This window comes from Pungitius pungitius, chromosome 5, assembly GCF_949316345.1.
Source record: "Pungitius pungitius chromosome 5, fPunPun2.1, whole genome shotgun sequence".
NCBI classification, from domain to species: Eukaryota; Metazoa; Chordata; class Actinopteri; order Perciformes; family Gasterosteidae; genus Pungitius; species Pungitius pungitius.
In genome coordinates this window covers 6690399-6708162 of record NC_084904.1, presented here as the reverse complement: position 1 = coordinate 6708162, position 17764 = coordinate 6690399, and the positions used below count along the sequence as shown (strand labels likewise).

At 42.3% G+C, this 17764-nt stretch overlaps 39 non-coding genes across 39 annotated transcripts; all 39 read right to left on the bottom strand.

The window, feature by feature from the left end:
• Window positions 1-280: 280 nt before the first annotated feature.
• Window positions 281-363, bottom strand: trnal-cag (transfer RNA leucine (anticodon CAG)). Its single transcript has one exon. It is a non-coding gene; the product is annotated as a tRNA-Leu (tRNA).
• Window positions 364-682: 319 nt separating this feature from the next.
• trnal-cag (transfer RNA leucine (anticodon CAG)) lies at window positions 683-765 on the bottom strand. The gene has a single exon. It is a non-coding gene; the product is annotated as a tRNA-Leu (tRNA).
• A 319-nt stretch (window positions 766-1084) lies between these two features.
• trnal-cag (transfer RNA leucine (anticodon CAG)) lies at window positions 1085-1167 on the bottom strand. The gene has a single exon. It is a non-coding gene; the product is annotated as a tRNA-Leu (tRNA).
• A 319-nt stretch (window positions 1168-1486) lies between these two features.
• trnal-cag (transfer RNA leucine (anticodon CAG)) lies at window positions 1487-1569 on the bottom strand. The gene has a single exon. It is a non-coding gene; the product is annotated as a tRNA-Leu (tRNA).
• A 319-nt stretch (window positions 1570-1888) lies between these two features.
• Window positions 1889-1971, bottom strand: trnal-cag (transfer RNA leucine (anticodon CAG)). Its single transcript has one exon. It is a non-coding gene; the product is annotated as a tRNA-Leu (tRNA).
• Window positions 1972-2290: 319 nt separating this feature from the next.
• Window positions 2291-2373, bottom strand: trnal-cag (transfer RNA leucine (anticodon CAG)). The gene has a single exon. It is a non-coding gene; the product is annotated as a tRNA-Leu (tRNA).
• Window positions 2374-3094: 721 nt separating this feature from the next.
• Window positions 3095-3177, bottom strand: trnal-cag (transfer RNA leucine (anticodon CAG)). The gene has a single exon. It is a non-coding gene; the product is annotated as a tRNA-Leu (tRNA).
• A 319-nt stretch (window positions 3178-3496) lies between these two features.
• On the bottom strand, window positions 3497-3579 carry trnal-cag (transfer RNA leucine (anticodon CAG)). The gene has a single exon. It is a non-coding gene; the product is annotated as a tRNA-Leu (tRNA).
• Window positions 3580-3882: 303 nt separating this feature from the next.
• trnal-cag (transfer RNA leucine (anticodon CAG)) lies at window positions 3883-3965 on the bottom strand. Its single transcript has one exon. It is a non-coding gene; the product is annotated as a tRNA-Leu (tRNA).
• A 319-nt stretch (window positions 3966-4284) lies between these two features.
• trnal-cag (transfer RNA leucine (anticodon CAG)) lies at window positions 4285-4367 on the bottom strand. The gene has a single exon. It is a non-coding gene; the product is annotated as a tRNA-Leu (tRNA).
• A 319-nt stretch (window positions 4368-4686) lies between these two features.
• On the bottom strand, window positions 4687-4769 carry trnal-cag (transfer RNA leucine (anticodon CAG)). The gene has a single exon. It is a non-coding gene; the product is annotated as a tRNA-Leu (tRNA).
• Window positions 4770-5088: 319 nt separating this feature from the next.
• trnal-cag (transfer RNA leucine (anticodon CAG)) lies at window positions 5089-5171 on the bottom strand. The gene has a single exon. It is a non-coding gene; the product is annotated as a tRNA-Leu (tRNA).
• Window positions 5172-5490: 319 nt separating this feature from the next.
• trnal-cag (transfer RNA leucine (anticodon CAG)) lies at window positions 5491-5573 on the bottom strand. The gene has a single exon. It is a non-coding gene; the product is annotated as a tRNA-Leu (tRNA).
• Window positions 5574-5892: 319 nt separating this feature from the next.
• trnal-cag (transfer RNA leucine (anticodon CAG)) lies at window positions 5893-5975 on the bottom strand. The gene has a single exon. It is a non-coding gene; the product is annotated as a tRNA-Leu (tRNA).
• Window positions 5976-6294: 319 nt separating this feature from the next.
• Window positions 6295-6377, bottom strand: trnal-cag (transfer RNA leucine (anticodon CAG)). The gene has a single exon. It is a non-coding gene; the product is annotated as a tRNA-Leu (tRNA).
• A 319-nt stretch (window positions 6378-6696) lies between these two features.
• Window positions 6697-6779, bottom strand: trnal-cag (transfer RNA leucine (anticodon CAG)). Its single transcript has one exon. It is a non-coding gene; the product is annotated as a tRNA-Leu (tRNA).
• Window positions 6780-7500: 721 nt separating this feature from the next.
• Window positions 7501-7583, bottom strand: trnal-cag (transfer RNA leucine (anticodon CAG)). The gene has a single exon. It is a non-coding gene; the product is annotated as a tRNA-Leu (tRNA).
• Window positions 7584-7902: 319 nt separating this feature from the next.
• Window positions 7903-7985, bottom strand: trnal-cag (transfer RNA leucine (anticodon CAG)). Its single transcript has one exon. It is a non-coding gene; the product is annotated as a tRNA-Leu (tRNA).
• A 319-nt stretch (window positions 7986-8304) lies between these two features.
• On the bottom strand, window positions 8305-8387 carry trnal-cag (transfer RNA leucine (anticodon CAG)). The gene has a single exon. It is a non-coding gene; the product is annotated as a tRNA-Leu (tRNA).
• Window positions 8388-9087: 700 nt separating this feature from the next.
• On the bottom strand, window positions 9088-9170 carry trnal-cag (transfer RNA leucine (anticodon CAG)). The gene has a single exon. It is a non-coding gene; the product is annotated as a tRNA-Leu (tRNA).
• A 319-nt stretch (window positions 9171-9489) lies between these two features.
• trnal-cag (transfer RNA leucine (anticodon CAG)) lies at window positions 9490-9572 on the bottom strand. The gene has a single exon. It is a non-coding gene; the product is annotated as a tRNA-Leu (tRNA).
• A 319-nt stretch (window positions 9573-9891) lies between these two features.
• Window positions 9892-9974, bottom strand: trnal-cag (transfer RNA leucine (anticodon CAG)). The gene has a single exon. It is a non-coding gene; the product is annotated as a tRNA-Leu (tRNA).
• Window positions 9975-10293: 319 nt separating this feature from the next.
• On the bottom strand, window positions 10294-10376 carry trnal-cag (transfer RNA leucine (anticodon CAG)). Its single transcript has one exon. It is a non-coding gene; the product is annotated as a tRNA-Leu (tRNA).
• Window positions 10377-10695: 319 nt separating this feature from the next.
• On the bottom strand, window positions 10696-10778 carry trnal-cag (transfer RNA leucine (anticodon CAG)). Its single transcript has one exon. It is a non-coding gene; the product is annotated as a tRNA-Leu (tRNA).
• Window positions 10779-11097: 319 nt separating this feature from the next.
• On the bottom strand, window positions 11098-11180 carry trnal-cag (transfer RNA leucine (anticodon CAG)). The gene has a single exon. It is a non-coding gene; the product is annotated as a tRNA-Leu (tRNA).
• Window positions 11181-11478: 298 nt separating this feature from the next.
• Window positions 11479-11561, bottom strand: trnal-cag (transfer RNA leucine (anticodon CAG)). The gene has a single exon. It is a non-coding gene; the product is annotated as a tRNA-Leu (tRNA).
• Window positions 11562-11859: 298 nt separating this feature from the next.
• trnal-cag (transfer RNA leucine (anticodon CAG)) lies at window positions 11860-11942 on the bottom strand. The gene has a single exon. It is a non-coding gene; the product is annotated as a tRNA-Leu (tRNA).
• A 721-nt stretch (window positions 11943-12663) lies between these two features.
• On the bottom strand, window positions 12664-12746 carry trnal-cag (transfer RNA leucine (anticodon CAG)). Its single transcript has one exon. It is a non-coding gene; the product is annotated as a tRNA-Leu (tRNA).
• A 319-nt stretch (window positions 12747-13065) lies between these two features.
• Window positions 13066-13148, bottom strand: trnal-cag (transfer RNA leucine (anticodon CAG)). The gene has a single exon. It is a non-coding gene; the product is annotated as a tRNA-Leu (tRNA).
• A 319-nt stretch (window positions 13149-13467) lies between these two features.
• trnal-cag (transfer RNA leucine (anticodon CAG)) lies at window positions 13468-13550 on the bottom strand. The gene has a single exon. It is a non-coding gene; the product is annotated as a tRNA-Leu (tRNA).
• A 298-nt stretch (window positions 13551-13848) lies between these two features.
• On the bottom strand, window positions 13849-13931 carry trnal-cag (transfer RNA leucine (anticodon CAG)). The gene has a single exon. It is a non-coding gene; the product is annotated as a tRNA-Leu (tRNA).
• A 298-nt stretch (window positions 13932-14229) lies between these two features.
• Window positions 14230-14312, bottom strand: trnal-cag (transfer RNA leucine (anticodon CAG)). Its single transcript has one exon. It is a non-coding gene; the product is annotated as a tRNA-Leu (tRNA).
• A 319-nt stretch (window positions 14313-14631) lies between these two features.
• Window positions 14632-14714, bottom strand: trnal-cag (transfer RNA leucine (anticodon CAG)). The gene has a single exon. It is a non-coding gene; the product is annotated as a tRNA-Leu (tRNA).
• Window positions 14715-15033: 319 nt separating this feature from the next.
• trnal-cag (transfer RNA leucine (anticodon CAG)) lies at window positions 15034-15116 on the bottom strand. The gene has a single exon. It is a non-coding gene; the product is annotated as a tRNA-Leu (tRNA).
• Window positions 15117-15435: 319 nt separating this feature from the next.
• On the bottom strand, window positions 15436-15518 carry trnal-cag (transfer RNA leucine (anticodon CAG)). The gene has a single exon. It is a non-coding gene; the product is annotated as a tRNA-Leu (tRNA).
• Window positions 15519-15816: 298 nt separating this feature from the next.
• trnal-cag (transfer RNA leucine (anticodon CAG)) lies at window positions 15817-15899 on the bottom strand. Its single transcript has one exon. It is a non-coding gene; the product is annotated as a tRNA-Leu (tRNA).
• A 298-nt stretch (window positions 15900-16197) lies between these two features.
• trnal-cag (transfer RNA leucine (anticodon CAG)) lies at window positions 16198-16280 on the bottom strand. Its single transcript has one exon. It is a non-coding gene; the product is annotated as a tRNA-Leu (tRNA).
• Window positions 16281-16980: 700 nt separating this feature from the next.
• trnal-cag (transfer RNA leucine (anticodon CAG)) lies at window positions 16981-17063 on the bottom strand. The gene has a single exon. It is a non-coding gene; the product is annotated as a tRNA-Leu (tRNA).
• A 319-nt stretch (window positions 17064-17382) lies between these two features.
• On the bottom strand, window positions 17383-17465 carry trnal-cag (transfer RNA leucine (anticodon CAG)). Its single transcript has one exon. It is a non-coding gene; the product is annotated as a tRNA-Leu (tRNA).
• Between the last annotated feature and the right edge of the window lie 299 nt (window positions 17466-17764).

Sequence of the window (17764 nt, the reverse complement as noted above, 5' to 3'; positions counted from 1 at the left end):
TTTTAATGCATTCGATATAACATTACATAGCACTTTCTTGATCACAGAAAGGGTTGTACACGGCCTGATGCAGTATACTGATCGCTGCTTACTATATATGCTAACAGAAGGAAGCTTTGTTCAAATCCCACTCAAACCCCTTTTTAATGGTAAACAAAAGAGAGACTTCAAAATTGTCAAACATTTGACGAGTCTACATGATATGTTGCGGCAGTTTAACATGTAAAGCATTGCTCCGTTTACATCATCATGTTACAGGAAACTGAGCAAGAAAACCACATGTCAGAAGTGGGATTCGAACCCACGCCTCCAGTGGAGACTGCGACCTGAACGCAGCGCCTTAGACCGCTCGGCCATCCTGACGGAAAACAAAAGAAATTGGTGAGAGCTATAGATCATATCTTTCAATGCATTCCATACAACACTACATCGCACTTTCTTCATCACAGAAAGCGTTGTACAGAGCCTGATGCAGTGTACTTGTCGCTGGTGACAATATATGCTAACAGAAGGAATCTTTGTTGAAATCCCACTTAAACCCCTTTTTAATGGTAAACAAAAGAGAGACTTCAAAATGGTCAAACATTTGACGAGTCTACATGATATGTTGCGGCAGTTTAAGATGTAAAGCATTGCTCCGTTTACATCATCATGTTACAGGAAACTGAGCAAGAAAACCACATGTCAGAAGTGGGATTCGAACCCACGCCTCCAGTGGAGACTGCGACCTGAACGCAGCGCCTTAGACCGCTCGGCCATCCTGACGGAAAACAAAAGAAATTGGTGAGAGTTATAGATCATATCTTTTAATGCATTCCATACAACACTACATCGCACTTTCTTCATCACAGAAAGGGTTGTACAGAGCCTGATGCAGTGTACTTGTCGCTGGTGACAATATATGCTAACAGAAGGAATCTTTGTTGAAATCCCACTCAAACCCCTTTTTAATGGTAAACAAAATAGAGACTTCAAAATGGTCAAACATTTGACGAGTCTACATGATATGTTGCGGCAGTTTAAGATGTAAAGCATTGCTCCGTTTACATCATCATGTTACAGGAAACTGAGCAAGAAAACCACATGTCAGAAGTGGGATTCGAACCCACGCCTCCAGTGGAGACTGCGACCTGAACGCAGCGCCTTAGACCGCTCGGCCATCCTGACGGAAAACAAAAGAAATTGGTGAGAGTTATAGATCATATCTTTTAATGCATTCCATACAACACTACATCGCACTTTCTTCATCACAGAAAGGGTTGTACAGAGCCTGATGCAGTGTACTTGTCGCTGGTGACAATATATGCTAACAGAAGGAATCTTTGTTGAAATCCCACTCAAACCCCTTTTTAATGGTAAACAAAAGAGAGACTTCAAAATGGTCAAACATTTGACGAGTCTACATGATATGTTGCGGCAGTTTAAGATGTAAAGCATTGCTCCGTTTACATCATCATGTCACAGGCAACTGAGCAAGAAAACCACATGTCAGAAGTGGGATTCGAACCCACGCCTCCAGTGGAGACTGCGACCTGAACGCAGCGCCTTAGACCGCTCGGCCATCCTGACGGAAAACAAAAGAAATTGGTGAGAGTTATAGATCATATCTTTTAATGCATTCCATACAACACTACATCACACTTTCTTCATCACAGAAAGGGTTGTACAGAGCCTGATGCAGTGTACTGATCGCTGGTGACAATATATGCTAACAGAAGGAATCTTTGTTCAAATCCCACTCAAACCCCTTTTTAATGGTAAACAAAAGAGAGACTTCAAAATTGTCAAACATTTGACGAGTCTACGTGATATGTTGCGGCAGTTTAACATGTAAAGCATTGCTCTGTCTACATCATCATGTCAAAGGGAAATGAGCAAGAAAACAACATGTCAGAAGTGGGATTCGAACCCACGCCTCCAGTGGAGACTGCGACCTGAACGCAGCGCCTTAGACCGCTCGGCCATCCTGACGGAAAACAAAAGAAATTGGTGAGAGTTATAGATTATATCTTTTAATGCATTCGATATAACATTACATAGCACTTTCTTGATCACAGAAAGGGTTGTACACGGCCTGATGCAGTATACTGATCGCTGCTTACTATATATGCTAACAGAAGGAAGCTTTGTTCAAATCCCACTCAAACCCCTTTTTAATGGTAAACAAAAGAGAGACTTCAAAATTGTCAAACATTTGACGAGTCTACATGATATGTTGCGGCAGTTTAACATGTAAAGCATTGCTCCGTTTACATCATCATGTTACAGGAAACTGAGCAAGAAAACCACATGTCAGAAGTGGGATTCGAACCCACGCCTCCAGTGGAGACTGCGACCTGAACGCAGCGCCTTAGACCGCTCGGCCATCCTGACGGAAAACAAAAGAAATTGGTGAGAGCTATAGATCATATCTTTCAATGCATTCCATACAACACTACATCGCACTTTCTTCATCACAGAAAGCGTTGTACAGAGCCTGATGCAGTGTACTTGTCGCTGGTGACAATATATGCTAACAGAAGGAATCTTTGTTGAAATCCCACTCAAACCCCTTTTTAATGGTAAACAAAAGAGAGACTTCAAAATGGTCAAACATTTGACGAGTCTACATGATATGTTGCGGCAGTTTAAGATGTAAAGCATTGCTCCGTTTACATCATCATGTTACAGGAAACTGAGCAAGAAAACCACATGTCAGAAGTGAGATTCGAACCCACGCCTCCAGTGGAGACTGCGACCTGAACGCAGCGCCTTAGACCGCTCGGCCATCCTGACGGAAAACAAAAGAAATTGGTGAGAGTTATAGATCATATCTTTTAATGCATTCCATACAACACTACATCGCACTTTCTTCATCACAGAAAGGGTTGTACAGAGCCTGATGCAGTGTACTTGTCGCTGGTGACAATATATGCTAACAGAAGGAATCTTTGTTGAAATCCCACTCAAACCCCTTTTTAATGGTAAACAAAAGAGAGACTTCAAAATGGTCAAACATTTGACGAGTCTACATGATATGTTGCGGCAGTTTAAGATGTAAAGCATTGCTCCGTTTACATCATCATGTTACAGGCAACTGAGCAAGAAAACCACATGTCAGAAGTGGGATTCGAACCCACGCCTCCAGTGGAGACTGCGACCTGAACGCAGCGCCTTAGACCGCTCGGCCATCCTGACGGAAAACAAAAGAAATTGGTGAGAGTTATAGATCATATCTTTTAATGCATTCCATACAACACTACATCGCACTTTCTTCATCACAGAAAGGGTTGTACAGAGCCTGATGCAGTGTACTTGTCGCTGGTGACAATATATGCTAACAGAAGGAATCTTTGTTGAAATCCCACTCAAACCCCTTTTTAATTGTAAACAAAAGAGAGACTTTAAAATGGTCAAACATTTGACGAGTCTACATGATATGTTGCGGCAGTTTAAGATGTAAAGCATTGCTCCGTTTACATCATCATGTCACAGGCAACTGAGCAAGAAAACCACATGTCAGAAGTGGGATTCGAACCCACGCCTCCAGTGGAGACTGCGACCTGAACGCAGCGCCTTAGACCGCTCGGCCATCCTGACGGAAAACAAAAGAAATTGGTGAGAGTTATAGATCATATCTTTTAATCGCACTTTCTTTATCACAGAAAGGGTTGTACAGAGCCTGATGCAGTGTACTTGTCGCTGGTGACAATATACAGTATGCTAACAGAAGGAATCTTTGTTGAAATCCCACTCAAACCCCTTTTTAATGGTAAACAAAAGAGAGACTTCAAAATGGTCAAACATTTGACGAGTCTACATGATATGTTGCGGCAGTTTAAGATGTAAAGCATTGCTCCGTTTACATCATCATGTCACAGGCAACTGAGCAAGAAAACCACATGTCAGAAGTGGGATTCGAACCCACGCCTCCAGTGGAGACTGCGACCTGAACGCAGCGCCTTAGACCGCTCGGCCATCCTGACGGAAAACAAAAGAAATTGGTGAGAGTTATAGATCATATCTTTTAATGCATTCCATACAACACTACATCGCACTTTCTTCATCACAGAAAGGGTTGTACAGAGCCTGATGCAGTGTACTGATCGCTGGTGACAATATATGCTAACAGAAGGAATCTTTGTTCAAATCCCACTCAAACCCCTTTTTAATGGTAAACAAAAGAGAGACTTCAAAATTGTCAAACATTTGACGAGTCTACGTGATATGTTGCGGCAGTTTAACATGTAAAGCATTGCTCTGTCTACATCATCATGTCAAAGGGAAATGAGCAAGAAAACCACATGTCAGAAGTGGGATTCGAACCCACGCCTCCAGTGGAGACTGCGACCTGAACGCAGCGCCTTAGACCGCTCGGCCATCCTGACGGAAAACAAAAGAAATTGGTGAGAGTTATAGATTATATCTTTTAATGCATTCGATATAACATTACATAGCACTTTCTTGATCACAGAAAGGGTTGTACACGGCCTGATGCAGTATACTGATCGCTGCTTACTATATATGCTAACAGAAGGAAGCTTTGTTCAAATCCCACTCAAACCCCTTTTTAATGGTAAACAAAAGAGAGACTTCAAAATTGTCAAACATTTGACGAGTCTACATGATATGTTGCGGCAGTTTAACATGTAAAGCATTGCTCCGTTTACATCATCATGTTACAGGAAACTGAGCAAGAAAACCACATGTCAGAAGTGGGATTCGAACCCACGCCTCCAGTGGAGACTGCGACCTGAACGCAGCGCCTTAGACCGCTCGGCCATCCTGACGGAAAACAAAAGAAATTGGTGAGAGCTATAGATCATATCTTTCAATGCATTCCATACAACACTACATCGCACTTTCTTCATCACAGAAAGCGTTGTACAGAGCCTGATGCAGTGTACTTGTCGCTGGTGACAATATATGCTAACAGAAGGAATCTTTGTTGAAATCCCACTTAAACCCCTTTTTAATGGTAAACAAAAGAGAGACTTCAAAATGGTCAAACATTTGACGAGTCTACATGATATGTTGCGGCAGTTTAAGATGTAAAGCATTGCTCCGTTTACATCATCATGTTACAGGAAACTGAGCAAGAAAACCACATGTCAGAAGTGGGATTCGAACCCACGCCTCCAGTGGAGACTGCGACCTGAACGCAGCGCCTTAGACCGCTCGGCCATCCTGACGGAAAACAAAAGAAATTGGTGAGAGTTATAGATCATATCTTTTAATGCATTCCATACAACACTACATCGCACTTTCTTCATCACAGAAAGGGTTGTACAGAGCCTGATGCAGTGTACTTGTCGCTGGTGACAATATATGCTAACAGAAGGAATCTTTGTTGAAATCCCACTCAAACCCCTTTTTAATGGTAAACAAAATAGAGACTTCAAAATGGTCAAACATTTGACGAGTCTACATGATATGTTGCGGCAGTTTAAGATGTAAAGCATTGCTCCGTTTACATCATCATGTTACAGGAAACTGAGCAAGAAAACCACATGTCAGAAGTGGGATTCGAACCCACGCCTCCAGTGGAGACTGCGACCTGAACGCAGCGCCTTAGACCGCTCGGCCATCCTGACGGAAAACAAAAGAAATTGGTGAGAGTTATAGATCATATCTTTTAATGCATTCCATACAACACTACATCGCACTTTCTTCATCACAGAAAGGGTTGTACAGAGCCTGATGCAGTGTACTTGTCGCTGGTGACAATATATGCTAACAGAAGGAATCTTTGTTGAAATCCCACTCAAACCCCTTTTTAATGGTAAACAAAAGAGAGACTTCAAAATGGTCAAACATTTGACGAGTCTACATGATATGTTGCGGCAGTTTAAGATGTAAAGCATTGCTCCGTTTACATCATCATGTCACAGGCAACTGAGCAAGAAAACCACATGTCAGAAGTGGGATTCGAACCCACGCCTCCAGTGGAGACTGCGACCTGAACGCAGCGCCTTAGACCGCTCGGCCATCCTGACGGAAAACAAAAGAAATTGGTGAGAGTTATAGATCATATCTTTTAATGCATTCCATACAACACTACATCGCACTTTCTTCATCACAGAAAGGGTTGTACAGAGCCTGATGCAGTGTACTGATCGCTGGTGACAATATATGCTAACAGAAGGAATCTTTGTTCAAATCCCACTCAAACCCCTTTTTAATGGTAAACAAAAGAGAGACTTCAAAATTGTCAAACATTTGACGAGTCTACGTGATATGTTGCGGCAGTTTAACATGTAAAGCATTGCTCTGTCTACATCATCATGTCAAAGGGAAATGAGCAAGAAAACAACATGTCAGAAGTGGGATTCGAACCCACGCCTCCAGTGGAGACTGCGACCTGAACGCAGCGCCTTAGACCGCTCGGCCATCCTGACGGAAAACAAAAGAAATTGGTGAGAGTTATAGATTATATCTTTTAATGCATTCGATATAACATTACATAGCACTTTCTTGATCACAGAAAGGGTTGTACACGGCCTGATGCAGTATACTGATCGCTGCTTACTATATATGCTAACAGAAGGAAGCTTTGTTCAAATCCCACTCAAACCCCTTTTTAATGGTAAACAAAAGAGAGACTTCAAAATTGTCAAACATTTGACGAGTCTACATGATATGTTGCGGCAGTTTAACATGTAAAGCATTGCTCCGTTTACATCATCATGTTACAGGAAACTGAGCAAGAAAACCACATGTCAGAAGTGGGATTCGAACCCACGCCTCCAGTGGAGACTGCGACCTGAACGCAGCGCCTTAGACCGCTCGGCCATCCTGACGGAAAACAAAAGAAATTGGTGAGAGCTATAGATCATATCTTTCAATGCATTCCATACAACACTACATCGCACTTTCTTCATCACAGAAAGCGTTGTACAGAGCCTGATGCAGTGTACTTGTCGCTGGTGACAATATATGCTAACAGAAGGAATCTTTGTTGAAATCCCACTCAAACCCCTTTTTAATGGTAAACAAAAGAGAGACTTCAAAATGGTCAAACATTTGACGAGTCTACATGATATGTTGCGGCAGTTTAAGATGTAAAGCATTGCTCCGTTTACATCATCATGTTACAGGAAACTGAGCAAGAAAACCACATGTCAGAAGTGAGATTCGAACCCACGCCTCCAGTGGAGACTGCGACCTGAACGCAGCGCCTTAGACCGCTCGGCCATCCTGACGGAAAACAAAAGAAATTGGTGAGAGTTATAGATCATATCTTTTAATGCATTCCATACAACACTACATCGCACTTTCTTCATCACAGAAAGGGTTGTACAGAGCCTGATGCAGTGTACTTGTCGCTGGTGACAATATATGCTAACAGAAGGAATCTTTGTTGAAATCCCACTCAAACCCCTTTTTAATGGTAAACAAAAGAGAGACTTCAAAATGGTCAAACATTTGACGAGTCTACATGATATGTTGCGGCAGTTTAAGATGTAAAGCATTGCTCCGTTTACATCATCATGTTACAGGCAACTGAGCAAGAAAACCACATGTCAGAAGTGGGATTCGAACCCACGCCTCCAGTGGAGACTGCGACCTGAACGCAGCGCCTTAGACCGCTCGGCCATCCTGACGGAAAACAAAAGAAATTGGTGAGAGTTATAGATCATATCTTTTAATGCATTCCATACAACACTACATCGCACTTTCTTCATCACAGAAAGGGTTGTACAGAGCCTGATGCAGTGTACTTGTCGCTGGTGACAATATATGCTAACAGAAGGAATCTTTGTTGAAATCCCACTCAAACCCCTTTTTAATTGTAAACAAAAGAGAGACTTCAAAATGGTCAAACATTTGACGAGTCTACATGATATGTTGCGGCAGTTTAAGATGTAAAGCATTGCTCCGTTTACATCATCATGTCACAGGCAACTGAGCAAGAAAACCACATGTCAGAAGTGGGATTCGAACCCACGCCTCCAGTGGAGACTGCGACCTGAACGCAGCGCCTTAGACCGCTCGGCCATCCTGACGGAAAACAAAAGAAATTGGTGAGAGTTATAGATCATATCTTTTAATGCATTCCATACAACACTACATCGCACTTTCTTCATCACAGAAAGGGTTGTACAGAGCCTGATGCAGTGTACTTGTCGCTGGTGACAATATATGCTAACAGAAGGAATCTTTGTTGAAATCCCACTCAAACCCCTTTTTAATTGTAAACAAAAGAGAGACTTCAAAATTGTCAAACATTTGACGAGTCTACATAATATGTTGCGGCAGTTTAACATGTAAAGCATTGCTCTGTCTACATCATCATGTCAAAGGGAACTGAGCAAGAAAACCACATGTCAGAAGTGGGATTCGAACCCACGCCTCCAGTGGAGACTGCGACCTGAACGCAGCGCCTTAGACCGCTCGGCCATCCTGACGGAAAACAAAAGAAATTGGTGAGAGTTATAGATCATATCTTTTAATCGCACTTTCTTCATCACAGAAAGCGTTGTACAGAGCCTGATGCAGTGTACTTGTCGCTGGTGACAATATATGCTAACAGAAGGAATCTTTGTTGAAATCCCACTCAAACCCCTTTTTAATGGTAAACAAAAGAGAGACTTCAAAATTGTCAAACATTTGACTAGTCTACATGATATGTTGCGGCAGTTTAACATGTAAAGCATTGCTCTGTCTACATCATCATGTCAAAGGGAACTGAGCAAGAAAACCACATGTCAGAAGTGGGATTCGAACCCACGCCTCTAGTGGAGACTGCGACCTGAACGCAGCGCCTTAGACCGCTCGGCCATCCTGACGGAAAACAAAAGAAATTGGTGAGAGCTATAGATCATATCTTTTAATGCATTCCATACAACACTACATCGCACTTTCTTCATCACAGAAAGGGTTGTACAGAGCCTGATGCAGTGTACTTGTCGCTGGTGACAATATATGCTAACAGAAGGAATCTTTGTTGAAATCCCACTCAAACCCCTTTTTAATGGTAAACAAAAGAGAGACTTCAAAATTGTCAAACATTTGACGAGTCTACATGATATGTTGCGGCAGTTTAACATGTAAAGCATTGCTCCGTTTACATCATCATGTCAAAGGGAACTGAGCAAGAAAATCACATGTCAGAAGTGGGATTCGAACCCACGCCTCCAGTGGAGACTGCGACCTGAACGCAGCGCCTTAGACCGCTCGGCCATCCTGACTGAAAACAAAAGAAATTGGTGAGAGTTATAGATCATATCTTTTAATGCATTCGATATAACATTACATATCACTTTCTTGATCACAGAAAGGGTTGTACAGAGCCTGATGCAGTGTACTTGTCGCTGGTGACAATATATGCTAACAGAAGGAAGCTTTGTTCAAATCCCACTCAAACCCCTTTTTAATGTTAAACAAAAGAGAGACTTCAAAATTGTCAAACATTTGACGAGTCTACATGATATGTTGCGGCAGTTTAACATGTAAAGCATTGCTCTGTCTACATCATCATGTCAAAGGGAAATGAGCAAGAAAACCACATGTCAGAAGTGGGATTCGAACCCACGCCTCCAGTGGAGACTGCGACCTGAACGCAGCGCCTTAGACCGCTCGGCCATCCTGACGGAAAACAAAAGAAATTGGTGAGAGTTATAGATTATATCTTTTAATGCATTCGATATAACATTACATAGCACTTTCTTGATCACAGAAAGGGTTGTACACGGCCTGATGCAGTATACTGATCGCTGCTTACTATATATGCTAACAGAAGGAAGCTTTGTTCAAATCCCACTCAAACCCCTTTTTAATGGTAAACAAAAGAGAGACTTCAAAATTGTCAAACATTTGACGAGTCTACATGATATGTTGCGGCAGTTTAACATGTAAAGCATTGCTCCGTTTACATCATCATGTCACAGGCAACTGAGCAAGAAAACCACATGTCAGAAGTGGGATTCGAACCCACGCCTCCAGTGGAGACTGCGACCTGAACGCAGCGCCTTAGACCGCTCGGCCATCCTGACGGAAAACAAAAGAAATTGGTGAGAGTTATAGATTATATCTTTTAATGCATTCGATATAACATTACATAGCACTTTCTTGATCACAGAAAGGGTTGTACACGGCCTGATGCAGTATACTGATCGCTGCTTACTATATATGCTAACAGAAGGAAGCTTTGTTCAAATCCCACTCAAACCCCTTTTTAATGGTAAACAAAAGAGAGACTTCAAAATTGTCAAACATTTGACGAGTCTACATGATATGTTGCGGCAGTTTAACATGTAAAGCATTGCTCCGTTTACATCATCATGTCACAGGCAACTGAGCAAGAAAACCACATGTCAGAAGTGGGATTCGAACCCACGCCTCCAGTGGAGACTGCGACCTGAACGCAGCGCCTTAGACCGCTCGGCCATCCTGACGGAAAACAAAAGAAATTGGTGAGAGTTATAGATCATATCTTGTAATGCATTCCATACAACACTACATCGCACTTTCTTCATCACAGAAAGGGTTGTACAGAGCCTGATGCAGTGTACTTGTCGCTGGTGACAATATATGCTAACAGAAGGAATCTTTGTTGAAATCCCACTCAAACCCCTTTTTAATGGTAAACAAAAGAGAGACTTCAAAATGGTCAAACATTTGACGAGTCTACATGATATGTTGCGGCAGTTTAAGATGTAAAGCATTGCTCCGTTTACATCATCATGTCACAGGCAACTGAGCAAGAAAACCACATGTCAGAAGTGGGATTCGAACCCACGCCTCCAGTGGAGACTGCGACCTGAACGCAGCGCCTTAGACCGCTCGGCCATCCTGACGGAAAACAAAAGAAATTGGTGAGAGTTATAGATCATATCTTTTAATGCATTCCATACAACACTACATCGCACTTTCTTCATCACAGAAAGGGTTGTACAGAGCCTGATGCAGTGTACTGATCGCTGGTGACAATATATGCTAACAGAAGGAATCTTTGTTCAAATCCCACTCAAACCCCTTTTTAATGGTAAACAAAAGAGAGACTTCAAAATTGTCAAACATTTGACGAGTCTACATGATATGTTGCGGCAGTTTAACATGTAAAGCATTGCTCTGTCTACATCATCATGTCAAAGGGAAATGAGCAAGAAAACCACATGTCAGAAGTGGGATTCGAACCCACGCCTCCAGTGGAGACTGCGACCTGAACGCAGCGCCTTAGACCGCTCGGCCATCCTGACGGAAAACAAAAGAAATTGGTGAGAGTTATAGATAATATCTTTTAATCGCACTTTCTTCATCACAGAAAGGGTTGTACAGAGCCTGATGCAGTGTACTTGTCGCTGGTGACAATATATGCTAACAGAAGGAATCTTTGTTGAAATCCCACTCAAACCCCTTTTTAATGGTAAACAAAAGAGAGACTTCAAAATGGTCAAACATTTGACGAGTCTACATGATATGTTGCGGCAGTTTAAGATGTAAAGCATTGCTCCGTTTACATCATCATGTTACAGGCAACTGAGCAAGAAAACCACATGTCAGAAGTGGGATTCGAACCCACGCCTCCAGTGGAGACTGCGACCTGAACGCAGCGCCTTAGACCGCTCGGCCATCCTGACGGAAAACAAAAGAAATTGGTGAGAGTTATAGATAATATCTTTTAATCGCACTTTCTTCATCACAGAAAGGGTTGTACAGAGCCTGATGCAGTGTACTTGTCGCTGGTGACAATATATGCTAACAGAAGGAATCTTTGTTGAAATCCCACTCAAACCCCTTTTTAATGGTAAACAAAAGAGAGACTTCAAAATTGTCAAACATTTGACGAGTCTACATGATATGTTGCGGCAGTTTAACATGTAAAGCATTGCTCTGTCTACATCATCATGTCAAAGGGAAATGAGCAAGAAAACCACATGTCAGAAGTGGGATTCGAACCCACGCCTCCAGTGGAGACTGCGACCTGAACGCAGCGCCTTAGACCGCTCGGCCATCCTGACGGAAAACAAAAGAAATTGGTGAGAGTTATAGATTATATCTTTTAATGCATTCGATATAACATTACATAGCACTTTCTTGATCACAGAAAGGGTTGTACACGGCCTGATGCAGTATACTGATCGCTGCTTACTATATATGCTAACAGAAGGAAGCTTTGTTCAAATCCCACTCAAACCCCTTTTTAATGGTAAACAAAAGAGAGACTTCAAAATTGTCAAACATTTGACGAGTCTACATGATATGTTGCGGCAGTTTAACATGTAAAGCATTGCTCCGTTTACATCATCATGTCACAGGCAACTGAGCAAGAAAACCACATGTCAGAAGTGGGATTCAAACCCACGCCTCCAGTGGAGACTGCGACCTGAACGCAGCGCCTTAGACCGCTCGGCCATCCTGACGGAAAACAAAAGAAATTGGTGAGAGTTATAGATTATATCTTTTAATGCATTCGATATAACATTACATAGCACTTTCTTGATCACAGAAAGGGTTGTACACGGCCTGATGCAGTATACTGATCGCTGCTTACTATATATGCTAACAGAAGGAAGCTTTGTTCAAATCCCACTCAAACCCCTTTTTAATGGTAAACAAAAGAGAGACTTCAAAATTGTCAAACATTTGACGAGTCTACATGATATGTTGCGGCAGTTTAACATGTAAAGCATTGCTCCGTTTACATCATCATGTCACAGGCAACTGAGCAAGAAAACCACATGTCAGAAGTGGGATTCGAACCCACGCCTCCAGTGGAGACTGCGACCTGAACGCAGCGCCTTAGACCGCTCGGCCATCCTGACGGAAAACAAAAGAAATTGGTGAGAGTTATAGATCATATCTTGTAATGCATTCCATACAACACTACATCGCACTTTCTTCATCACAGAAAGGGTTGTACAGAGCCTGATGCAGTGTACTTGTCGCTGGTGACAATATATGCTAACAGAAGGAATCTTTGTTGAAATCCCACTCAAACCCCTTTTTAATGGTAAACAAAAGAGAGACTTCAAAATGGTCAAACATTTGACGAGTCTACATGATATGTTGCGGCAGTTTAAGATGTAAAGCATTGCTCCGTTTACATCATCATGTCACAGGCAACTGAGCAAGAAAACCACATGTCAGAAGTGGGATTCGAACCCACGCCTCCAGTGGAGACTGCGACCTGAACGCAGCGCCTTAGACCGCTCGGCCATCCTGACGGAAAACAAAAGAAATTGGTGAGAGTTATAGATCATATCTTTTAATGCATTCCATACAACACTACATCGCACTTTCTTCATCACAGAAAGGGTTGTACAGAGCCTGATGCAGTGTACTGATCGCTGGTGACAATATATGCTAACAGAAGGAATCTTTGTTCAAATCCCACTCAAACCCCTTTTTAATGGTAAACAAAAGAGAGACTTCAAAATTGTCAAACATTTGACGAGTCTACATGATATGTTGCGGCAGTTTAACATGTAAAGCATTGCTCTGTCTACATCATCATGTCAAAGGGAAATGAGCAAGAAAACCACATGTCAGAAGTGGGATTCGAACCCACGCCTCCAGTGGAGACTGCGACCTGAACGCAGCGCCTTAGACCGCTCGGCCATCCTGACGGAAAACAAAAGAAATTGGTGAGAGTTATAGATAATATCTTTTAATCGCACTTTCTTCATCACAGAAAGGGTTGTACAGAGCCTGATGCAGTGTACTTGTCGCTGGTGACAATATATGCTAACAGAAGGAATCTTTGTTGAAATCCCACTCAAACCCCTTTTTAATGGTAAACAAAAGAGAGACTTCAAAATGGTCAAACATTTGACGAGTCTACATGATATGTTGCGGCAGTTTAAGATGTAAAGCATTGCTCCGTTTACATCATCATGTTACAGGCAACTGAGCAAGAAAACCACATGTCAGAAGTGGGATTCGAACCCACGCCTCCAGTGGAGACTGCGACCTGAACGCAGCGCCTTAGACCGCTCGGCCATCCTGACGGAAAACAAAAGAAATTGGTGAGAGTTATAGATAATATCTTTTAATCGCACTTTCTTCATCACAGAAAGGGTTGTACAGAGCCTGATGCAGTGTACTTGTCGCTGGTGACAATATATGCTAACAGAAGGAATCTTTGTTGAAATCCCACTCAAACCCCTTTTTAATGGTAAACAAAAGAGAGACTTCAAAATTGTCAAACATTTGACGAGTCTACATGATATGTTGCGGCAGTTTAACATGTAAAGCATTGCTCTGTCTACATCATCATGTCAAAGGGAAATGAGCAAGAAAACCACATGTCAGAAGTGGGATTCGAACCCACGCCTCCAGTGGAGACTGCGACCTGAACGCAGCGCCTTAGACCGCTCGGCCATCCTGACGGAAAACAAAAGAAATTGGTGAGAGTTATAGATTATATCTTTTAATGCATTCGATATAACATTACATAGCACTTTCTTGATCACAGAAAGGGTTGTACACGGCCTGATGCAGTATACTGATCGCTGCTTACTATATATGCTAACAGAAGGAAGCTTTGTTCAAATCCCACTCAAACCCCTTTTTAATGGTAAACAAAAGAGAGACTTCAAAATTGTCAAACATTTGACGAGTCTACATGATATGTTGCGGCAGTTTAACATGTAAAGCATTGCTCCGTTTACATCATCATGTCACAGGCAACTGAGCAAGAAAACCACATGTCAGAAGTGGGATTCGAACCCACGCCTCCAGTGGAGACTGCGACCTGAACGCAGCGCCTTAGACCGCTCGGCCATCCTGACGGAAAACAAAAGAAATTGGTGAGAGTTATAGATCATATCTTGTAATGCATTCCATACAACACTACATCGCACTTTCTTCATCACAGAAAGGGTTGTACAGAGCCTGATGCAGTGTACTTGTCGCTGGTGACAATATATGCTAACAGAAGGAATCTTTGTTGAAATCCCACTCAAACCCCTTTTTAATGGTAAACAAAAGAGAGACTTCAAAATGGTCAAACATTTGACGAGTCTACATGATATGTTGCGGCAGTTTAAGATGTAAAGCATTGCTCCGTTTACATCATCATGTCACAGGCAACTGAGCAAGAAAACCACATGTCAGAAGTGGGATTCGAACCCACGCCTCCAGTGGAGACTGCGACCTGAACGCAGCGCCTTAGACCGCTCGGCCATCCTGACGGAAAACAAAAGAAATTGGTGAGAGTTATAGATCATATCTTTTAATGCATTCCATACAACACTACATCGCACTTTCTTCATCACAGAAAGGGTTGTACAGAGCCTGATGCAGTGTACTGATCGCTGGTGACAATATATGCTAACAGAAGGAATCTTTGTTCAAATCCCACTCAAACCCCTTTTTAATGGTAAACAAAAGAGAGACTTCAAAATTGTCAAACATTTGACGAGTCTACATGATATGTTGCGGCAGTTTAACATGTAAAGCATTGCTCTGTCTACATCATCATGTCAAAGGGAAATGAGCAAGAAAACCACATGTCAGAAGTGGGATTCGAACCCACGCCTCCAGTGGAGACTGCGACCTGAACGCAGCGCCTTAGACCGCTCGGCCATCCTGACGGAAAACAAAAGAAATTGGTGAGAGTTATAGATAATATCTTTTAATCGCACTTTCTTCATCACAGAAAGGGTTGTACAGAGCCTGATGCAGTGTACTTGTCGCTGGTGACAATATATGCTAACAGAAGGAATCTTTGTTGAAATCCCACTCAAACCCCTTTTTAATGGTAAACAAAAGAGAGACTTCAAAATTGTCAAACATTTGACGAGTCTACATGATATGTTGCGGCAGTTTAACATGTAAAGCATTGCTCTGTCTACATCATCATGTCAAAGGGAAATGAGCAAGAAAACCACATGTCAGAAGTGGGATTCGAACCCACGCCTCCAGTGGAGACTGCGACCTGAACGCAGCGCCTTAGACCGCTCGGCCATCCTGACGGAAAACAAAAGAAATTGGTGAGAGTTATAGATAATATCTTTTAATCGCACTTTCTTCATCACAGAAAGGGTTGTACAGAGCCTGATGCAGTGTACTTGTCGCTGGTGACAATATATGCTAACAGAAGGAATCTTTGTTGAAATCCCACTCAAACCCCTTTTTAATGGTAAACAAAAGAGAGACTTCAAAATGGTCAAACATTTGACGAGTCTACATGATATGTTGCGGCAGTTTAAGATGTAAAGCATTGCTCCGTTTACATCATCATGTTACAGGCAACTGAGCAAGAAAACCACATGTCAGAAGTGGGATTCGAACCCACGCCTCCAGTGGAGACTGCGACCTGAACGCAGCGCCTTAGACCGCTCGGCCATCCTGACGGAAAACAAAAGAAATTGGTGAGAGTTATAGATAATATCTTTTAATCGCACTTTCTTCATCACAGAAAGGGTTGTACAGAGCCTGATGCAGTGTACTTGTCGCTGGTGACAATATATGCTAACAGAAGGAATCTTTGTTGAAATCCCACTCAAACCCCTTTTTAATTGTAAACAAAAGAGAGACTTCAAAATGGTCAAACATTTGACGAGTCTACATGATATGTTGCGGCAGTTTAAGATGTAAAGCATTGCTCCGTTTACATCATCATGTTACAGGAAACTGAGCAAGAAAACCACATGTCAGAAGTGAGATTCGAACCCACGCCTCCAGTGGAGACTGCGACCTGAACGCAGCGCCTTAGACCGCTCGGCCATCCTGACGGAAAACAAAAGAAATTGGTGAGAGTTATAGATCATATCTTTTAATGCATTCCATACAACACTACATCGCACTTTCTTCATCACAGAAAGGGTTGTACAGAGCCTGATGCAGTGTACTTGTCGCTGGTGACAATATATGCTAACAGAAGGAATCTTTGTTGAAATCCCACTCAAACCCCTTTTTAATGGTAAACAAAAGAGAGACTTCAAAATGGTCAAACATTTGACGAGTCTACATGATATGTTGCGGCAGTTTAAGATGTAAAGCATTGCTCCGTTTACATCATCATGTTACAGGCAACTGAGCAAGAAAACCACATGTCAGAAGTGGGATTCGAACCCACGCCTCCAGTGGAGACTGCGACCTGAACGCAGCGCCTTAGACCGCTCGGCCATCCTGACGGAAAACAAAAGAAATTGGTGAGAGTTATAGATCATATCTTTTAATGCATTCCATACAACACTACATCGCACTTTCTTCATCACAGAAAGGGTTGTACAGAGCCTGATGCAGTGTACTTGTCGCTGGTGACAATATATGCTAACAGAAGGAATCTTTGTTGAAATCCCACTCAAACCCCTTTTTAATTGTAAACAAAAGAGAGACTTCAAAATGGTCAAACATTTGACGAGTCTACATGATATGTTGCGGCAGTTTAAGATGTAAAGCATTGCTCCGTTTACATCATCATGTCACAGGCAACTGAGCAAGAAAACCACATGTCAGAAGTGGGATTCGAACCCACGCCTCCAGTGGAGACTGCGACCTGAACGCAGCGCCTTAGACCGCTCGGCCATCCTGACGGAAAACAAAAGAAATTGGTGAGAGTTATAGATCATATCTTTTAATGCATTCCATACAACACTACATCGCACTTTCTTCATCACAGAAAGGGTTGTACAGAGCCTGATGCAGTGTACTTGTCGCTGGTGACAATATATGCTAACAGAAGGAATCTTTGTTGAAATCCCACTCAAACCCCTTTTTAATTGTAAACAAAAGAGAGACTTCAAAATTGTCAAACATTTGACGAGTCTACATAATATGTTGCGGCAGTTTAACATGTAAAGCATTGCTCTGTCTACATCATCATGTCAAAGGG